The sequence below is a fragment of the Rattus norvegicus genome, chromosome 2 (assembly GCF_036323735.1).
Source record: "Rattus norvegicus strain BN/NHsdMcwi chromosome 2, GRCr8, whole genome shotgun sequence".
NCBI lineage: Eukaryota > Metazoa > Chordata > Mammalia > Rodentia > Muridae > Rattus > Rattus norvegicus.
Window position 1 is genome coordinate 53,734,311 of NC_086020.1, and position 8,674 is coordinate 53,742,984.

The 8,674-nt window shown below is 46.2% G+C and overlaps 1 pseudogene; it reads left to right on the forward strand.

Annotated features, from left to right (window-relative positions):
- The first annotated feature begins 941 nt into the window (after window positions 1-941).
- Window positions 942-1,555, forward strand: Anxa2rl-ps4 (annexin A2 receptor like, pseudogene 4; annotated as a pseudogene).
- Window positions 1,556-8,674: the final 7,119 nt, after the last annotated feature.

The window sequence follows — 8,674 nt, forward strand, 5'->3', positions numbered from 1 at the left end:
TTCCGTAAGCGTATTTTGTGCAGTTGGCCTTGGGTAAAATTACGTTTTCATTTGGTTACGAGTCCAAAGTGGATTTCCTACAGTCAGTCATCGGTAAAGTTACACTTACAGTCCGTTAAATGTCTCAAGCTCTGGTTGTTTCTAAACGTTGAAATTCAATGATCGGTTTGCTTGCCTTAAGCGGATTTCGTGCAGTGGGCCGTCGTGAAGTTACGTTTTCATTTGGTCATGCAGTCAGTCTTCGGTAAAGTTACGTTTTCATTCGGTTACACCTGTAAAGTGGATTCGTGCAGGTGGCCATCAGTAACGTTGAGTTTTCATTCGGTTACGTGTCCAAAACCGATTTCGTGCAGTCAGTCATTGGTAAAGTTACGTTTTCAGTCCGTCAACGGTCTGCTTCTCCTGGTATTTTTAATGGTCTATTTCCTTATTGTAAGCGGATTTCGTGCAGTTGGGCATCAATAAAGTTATGTTTTCATTGGGTTACATGTCCAGGGCCTATTTCGTGCAGCTAGTCTTCGGTAAAGTTAAGTTTTCATTCGGTTAAGAGTCCAAAGCCGAATTCGTGCAGTCAGTCATCAGTAAAGTTCAGTTTTCATTCGGTTAAGTGTCCAAAACCGATTTCGTGCCGTTGGCTGTCGGTAAAGTTACGTTTTAATTCAGTTAATTGGCCAATGCCGATTTCGTGCAGTTTGTCCTAGGTAAATTTACGTTTTCATTCGGTTCCGTGTCCAACGCCGATTTCGTGCGGTTAGCCATGGGTAAAGCTACGGTTTCATTCGGAGTTCCGTCCAGCAAAGTCACAGTTTCAGCAAGGGAACTTTTCCAATTTCCGACTCTCCTCGAAGACTACAAATACCCAACAACCAGAGCCCGCAAAAGCTCCTCAGGCTGCAGTGATGCACTTGCTGCTGTCCCCAAAGGCAAGTGCTGCTCTAGGGATGAAGTCGCCTTTCTGGTCCGTGCAAGTGAAGCAGGCGTGGGATTCGTTCCCCCCCGGAGCAAGACGCCCAGCCTCCTCTGCTCCCCAGCTTCTCGGAAGACCGCGGTCCCTGGCCTCTTCCCTTCTATCCGGTCCTTGGCGTGTTCCCATCCGAAGGCGGTGACCAAGACGAACATAGGCTTCCAGTTTGGATGGGTGACTTCGCGGGAATCTACGCACGGACCGCTTCTCGCAGGAGTCAGAGCACCTCGGAGCCCAGCATTCCGGATTGCGTGAGTGAGGTCGACGAGGAACAGCCAGAGAAACCCGCGACTCAGGGAACCCAGGAGGATGCTGCCGAAGAATCATTTGCAGTGAGGGTGCAGCCCGAGTCCAGTTCCACAGCGCCCCCCCGTGGCGACGAAGCACTGAACACCGAGACTTGTGGCAAGGGTCTCTCCAGTGAGTGCCAGCGACCAGCCACCCGAAACTGGAGAAGATGTCTCTGGACTTTGTCAGGACACTAGAGCGCATTCCTGGCGGGCTAAGCTTCCTGCTGTGTGGCTACTGCGGGCCGGCCTTTGGCATCAGGGAGCCTTAGGGCACAGCAGGCGCCTTTCTGGTGTTTTATAGCTAGGTCTGTGCCAAAGAGGATCCCTGTGCCTAAACCTCTCCATTTCCTCCCAGCTGGCTGTTCAGGGCGCCCCCTGCTGCTATAATAAAGAAACCCAGCGATTTGCCTTGGATGGTCTGTGTCCTGTCTTAATCCTTTAATAGATGATTTCAAAGGGATGTTTTGGGTTGTGCCAGCCCGTTTTCAAAGATATTGGCTTCACCCAGGATCGCAGGTTTCTAGGATTCAAGGGAAGGCCAGGAAGATGGCAACCCTGATGCAACCTGCAATGGGAAGGCAGCTCTGGCTTCATGTTTCTAGCAGTTCAGGGAAGGCATGGTCGGGGCCAAACCCTGTTGTTAGGTCGCTCTACTCTTTCTTTCTAAGGAGGTCTCCGGGTTATTTCCCTGATATGCTTTTGGTCTGGAGACAAGCGGCCAAAGATGGAGGCCTGATGGCTTCTCAGTTTTGCTGTCCGGGTTTTAGCCCAGTCTTGTGACCTTGGATATGTCCACGGATAGTGCACCTGCCTGCTGGCTTTTCCGTAGTAATAGGGGAGCAGGAGGAAATATAAGTCCTAAACGAAAATGGTTCATTTTCAGAGACCTGCAACTCTGCCTCCAAGATCCAGGCCAGCAAACCCTACAGCAGTGAGCAGTGTGTGGCCAAGAATGAGACTCTCAGCGATTTCCCATGTCCAGTGCCTGAGCTTTGGGCTGTCTGTCCTGGTTCATGAGAGGCTGAGACTTGTCAGCCAAGGCAAGTTCTGCTGTGCTATCAGCAGACAGAGGCACACAGCAAATTTGATTTTATTTCTAGGTGCTTACGTTTTCAGGCAGAACCAGACTTTTCAGAGACACAAGACTGTTCTTTATCTGGCCATTAATAAACTGGATTTAAAACTTTCGGTTGACCTCATTAACATGGCTGTCAATCACTAATTTCAGGAGATGTTGTTATACACATCTTTATATAAATATTCAGCGTGTACAGCAGACTCTCAGCATGTGAATGAAGTATCGATGTACTTAATGTAGCACCAATCATTTTCTTAAAAAGAAAATCCAAGCTCTAAATAGAAACCTACACTGTTTTAAAAAGTGAGTTTTTAAGTGATCAGTCATTAAAGAAAGAAAACAAAGTAACAACAACGACAGCAAGCTCTGCCCTATATTAAAGTGACTCCTTATAATAAAGATTCACCGTTTGCTACACCATTGCAGTCTCAGCACTGCCAACATGGAGACTGAACAAGGAGACACCAATAGTCATGCAGACCTGGAAGTGGGGGAGCCCATGAGGCCTCAGCCTTAGACAAACACACAACTAAGTATCTAACTAACGAATTAATTAACTAACTAAATAACTAAATAACTCATTTATAAGTGGATATTAGCCCAAATGCTTGAATTACCCTAGATGCACAGAACACATGAAACTCAAGAAGGATGACCAAATGCGAATGCTTCACTCCTTCTTGAAAAGGGGAACAAGAATACCCTTGGGAGGGAGTAGGGAGGCAAAGTTTAGAACAGAGGCAGAAGGAACACCCATTCAGAGCCTGCCCCACATGTGGCCCATACATATACAGCCACCAAACTAGATAAGATGGATGAAGCAAAGAAGTGCAGGCTGTTATTTATAATAGCCAGAAGCTGGAAAGAACCCAGATGCCCTTCAACAGAGGAATGGTTACAGAAAATGTGGTACATCTACACAATGGAATATTACTCAGCTATCAAAAACAACGGCTTTATGAAATTCGTAGGCAAATGGTTGGAACTGGAAAATATCATTCTGAGTGAGCTAACCCAATCACAGAAAGACATACATGGTATGCATTCATTGATAAGTGGCTATTAGCCCAAATGCTTGAATTACCCTAGATCCTAGAACAAATGAAACTCAAGACGGATGATCAAAATGTGAATGTTTCACGCCTTCTTTAAAAGGGGAACAAGAATACCCTTGGGAGGGAGTAGGGAGGCAAAGTTTAGAACAGAGGCAGAAGGAACACCCATTCAGAGCCTGCCACACATGTGGCCCATACATATACAGCCACCCAATTAGACAAGATGGATGAAGCAAAGAAGTGCAGACCGACAGGAGCCGGATGTAGATTGCTCTTGAGAGACACAGCCAGAATACAGCAAATACATAGGCGAATGCCAGCAGCAAACCACTGAACTGAGAATAGAACCCCCGTTGAAGGAACCAGAGAAAGAACTGGAAGAGCTTGAAGGGGCTCGAGACCCCATATGTACAACAATGCCAAGCAACCAGAGCTTCCAGGGACTAAGCCACTACCGAAAGACTATACATGGACTGACCCTGGACTCTGACCTCATAGGTAGCAATGAATATCCTAGTAAGAGCACCAGTGGAAGGGGAAGCCCTGGGTCCTGCTAAGACTGAACCCCCAGTGAACTAGACTGTTGGGGGGAGGGCGGCAATGGGGGGAGGGTTGGGAGGGGAATACCCATAAGGAAGGGGAGGGGGGAGGGGGATTTTTGCCCGGAAACCGGGAAAGGGAATAACACTCGAAATGTATATAAGAAATACTCAAGTTAATAAAAAAAAAAAAAAAAAGTAAAAAAAAAAAAAAAAGAAGTGCAGGCTGACAGGAACTGGATGTAGATCGCTCCTGAGAGACACAGCCAGAATACAGCAAATACATAGGCGAATGCCATCATTAAACCACTGAACTGAGAACCGGCCCCCGGTTGAAGGAATCAGAGAAAGGACTGGAAGAGCTTTAAGGGGCTTGAGACCCCATATGAACAACAATGCCAAGCAACCAGAGCTTCCAGGGACTAAGCCACTACCGAAAGACTATACATGGACTGAATCTGGGCTCCAACCTCATAGGTAGCAATGAATAGCCTAGTAAGAGCACCAGTGGAAGGGGAAGCCCTGGGTCCTGCCAAGACTGAACCCCCAGTGAATGTGAGTTTTGGGGGGAGGGCGGCAATGGGGGAGGGTGGGGAGGGGAACACCCATGGAGAAGGTGATGGGGAGGGGTTAGGGGTTGTTGGCCCAAAAACCTGGAAAGGGAATAACAATCAAAATGTAAATAAGAAATACCCAGTTTAATAAAGGTGAAAAAAAGATTAGAGATAATAATAAAAATTAATAAAAGAAGAAAAAATAACTAAATAACTAACTGACTTTAAAAAACCAAAACAAACAAACAAAAACCAAAAACCATAAGACCACGAAAGGAATCTGAGAGCAAGAGAAACAGTCTTTCCCAGGGAAGAGCACCCAACTCCAATTTCTAAAGCCAAGTGCTCAGCCTTGACATCATGGACATGCCAGTGACACTGTACAGACTGCTGAGGTTGTATTTGTACATTAGGAACACACACACAAGTACACCAAGTATACACACACACACAAACATGCTAACCATCACATATATGCTACATATACAGAAAGAGAGGCTGTTACCACAGGGGCACATAGAAGGGGACGGAGGAAAAGGCAGGAAAATAAGGTAATTAATTATATTTCAATAAAAAAATCAGGCAGCAGAAGAATGTGTTTAGTGCAAGGGCAGCCTGGATACATAGCTACTTCCAGGACAGCCAGGGCTATGGAGAGAGATCCTATCTCAAAAGATAAAAAATAAAATCACATTCTCTTTAATACAGACTCAATCTTCTAACTGAAGCCAGTTTTATAAATAGATGCGTGGTGGTGTAAAGGCAGTGTTTTTCCTCACTCAGTCAACCCTTTGAACAAATGCTCACCCTCTGTAGGAAACACTGTCCTCTTCCTAGAGAGTCTGCCTTTTAAACATTGGCCATAATCACAAAGCATGCGTGTTTTCTTTCATAATGGAGCTTCCAAACCATGGTTAGATGAAAACTGTCATTTTTACATGAAATTTGTACTAATGTATGGGACTGTCTAAAAGAGGAACAAACATTAAGAATACAACGAAAAGTTTAAGTATGTGACAGAGAAGTTCTTAAAGCTTAAAACTTAAACCTTGGATGAGTCTTCTAACACTTACCTAGGACAGGGTTGAATGTCCGCACAGCAAGAATTACTTAGTTTCTTCTGAAGTTCAGAATCCTGGGTCTTGGCAGGGATGGGATTGGTTCTGCTGCTGCGTACACTCAGCCAACATTGCAGCTCCCGTTTGGAAATTCAGTTGCTTTTTCTTAATTAGTGCTGGCTGTTGAGTTGCCAGACTTGCTGAGCAGGGATCTTCCTCCATAACCTGGCTGGAGGGGTTCCACATGTCTCCAGATCCAGATACATCCTGGAGTGTGATTGCCCAGTCATGAGAAGTCCTGACTCAAGGAGACAAAACAAGCTTTTGCTGCCTGGATTGCTCTTGGTCTTCCTGTCATCCCATTTCTGTATCTGCCATCCACACACCCACCACACATGCCATCTAAGGATGTCTTCTATCTGGAATTAACATTCATCCAGGATGGAAATTAAAGGCTCCTAGTTCCCAGGGTCTCAGAGCAAAGCCAGCTGGTTCTGGGTGGGGCAGATTTCGGTCAGTAAGTGGCCACAAGTTCCTCTTTGGCCGGGCCTCCAAGTTTCTGCAAGTTTTCTGAGCCAGCAGGGGAAATTCCCCTTTGCTCAGTACAAGCAGTTTTCAGTCAACCATATGACCAGGGCCAGCACAGCTAGAAGGGAGGCAGCTCAGTGGTGTCTGGGCTTGTCTGTGTGTTTTTAGCCACTCCCTGACCATGGAGGACAGGATGCAGATGAACTCCAGTCCTCTGGAAATCTAGGTCTTGTCAGGACCAGCACGAGGTCATCCTCAGGGAGCCCTGTCCCAAGTACTCAGAAGCCAGACCAGTACCTTCCCCCGTGATCCAGCAGCCCTCACCCTGCAGTGGCTGAATTGTCTAGGTTCTTCTGCATCTGTTCAGCCATGATCTGCCTTAGGTTTCCTTTTCCTGGCCGCTGACAGGATCACAATTTCTTCTTTCTCAACCATGTTTGCTTTTGGTTTTTAGCAATGATACAATTTAAACTATTCCCCACCCCAGCATGCTGGCAGTTTTTTGGGGGGCAGGTAGAGGTTGGCAAACCAGGATTGACTGGTTTAGCTGCCTGGTAGACTTTTAAAATGCACAACGAGCTGGCTGCAGAAGGCTTTGCCCCAGCACACCAAGCCGCTAAGTAGACACAGCTCTCTTAAATTCTGTACCACAGAAAAACTGAAACAGAGAACTTGAGGAAGATGAAGATACAGAAGGCCTTATCTCTTTACCTCCCCATGCTGAGAGCTGTTTGTGCTATGGAGCCCAGTTACCTGTTTGTGAGATTGATTGATCAAACAAAAGATTGATGGAGCAGGGAGAGCTACAGAGGCTCAGCCTCTTTGTGTCCCCACCCAGGAAAATCTTCATCCATGACCTGTGCCTTGCTCCCCAGTTGTTAGGAGATTTAAAATCAGGTGACAACAAATCTTGAGCAACTGATTCTTGTAGAGAACACAGCAATCCTGGCAGTTTTGCTCCTCCCTTCTGTCCTGGAAGCAAGAAATAAGAGTTTCGGTTCCCAAAAGAGGACCCTGGGGAAGCAAGTCAATGCTGTCACACTAGAGCCCCCAGCCTGGTGCTCACAGAGCATGAGCAGACCTCAGACTTGGAGCAAGTGTGGTCTGTCTGTCGCCAACAACTAGTGGACAAGACTTTCTGTTGTTAGGTCTCCGGGAGCAAATCCTATTGTGAGGATCTGAAAATCTCAAAAAGAGTGAGAGTTTATTCTGCAGAAAAAAACAGCATGGGGGGGGGGGAGTAATCCAACCATTGAATAAAATGTAGATCTTAAACAAAGGCATGCAGTTCCTCTTATGGGGACAGGGAACTCTCTGGAAGCATTAGGTAATTTAGAATTTCAGTGGTGGCTACTGGAGGGGTCACAGGTGCTCAGGGTCTCCATTCTTATGTCATGAGCATTCAACCTTGTGGTGAAATAGGGCTTTCCAGCACAGTTGGCCCCTTCTGAGATAAGGTATTTCCCCACTGTGGTTTTCCCCTGGCTGTTCTTTGGGGGTCGGGGTGAGGTTATGATCTTGCTCTGGATTTTATGGTCTGATTCTAGAGCTGGTGTCTTATGACTTAGTTTCTGGGACTTATGATCTATTCCCGAAGCTAGTATCGCACTGCCTCTTTTGAAATCAAGCCTGGTCCTGAAATGACAAATTGGATTACTATTATCCTTTTGATATTCTAATGCTCTCCTGCTACTGGCTGCTGCCCACAGTTGTTGACACCATAGAGAATGGCAGGCCTTTGGAGACTGCATTCTGCAAGCATGCTTCCTTACAGAAGGACTCCCCCCCCCACCCCGAAATAAAATCCCACTCCAGCTGCCCCTCCTGCTCCTGTTAAAGGTTTGGTTTGTTTTCTCTTTAAGTGCAGAGCTGGGTGTGATGGTGCACAGCTGCAATCCCAGCCTCTACTGCAGAAGTGGGGAGGGATGGCTGCAAAGTCTAGGCCAGTCACACAGAACAGTTAATGTCCGGCCTGCCAAGGCCACTCAGATGGAGAGGGAAATATTCTTAAATATCCCAATTCCTGTGAAATCACAAAGGACCTAGGATAGTCCAACTCTCTTTCTATACAACAATGCACTTCACCAGACTCTGGAGTCCCAGAAACACAGAGGTAGAAACCGCACAGGGTGTGCTGAAGAACAGACACTTAGAGATGGATCAGACCTGAGTTTCCATGAAGAAATTCATGCCAGGACACTTGGTTTGTTTACTAGATGCAAACCCCTCCCCAAGGCAATATTTCTCTTTCCAGCTTTTATAGTGTTTCCCAGATCCCTGCTCTGTGAACTGAACCCCTGTTACCTTGCTTTTGGGTCAGAAGGTAGGGGACAAGCTGCCTGGATTGCTCTGCACACCTGGCATGTGAAACAGTGCTGCCAAAGGCAAGTGGGACATCATGAACCGGCCAGCCTTCTGGATAGCAAAGGAAGTGCTCAAATGCCCACAGGACAGGAGAAACATCTGGCAGGAGATTAGGATTTAAAATAAGCAAATGACTCAGATACTATCATTTTAAATAAACTCTTTCTCTTTGTTATTTCTTTTTTCTATCTTTGTTATTTCTTATTTTCATGTTTATTGATGTTTTCCCTGAATGCATGTTTAT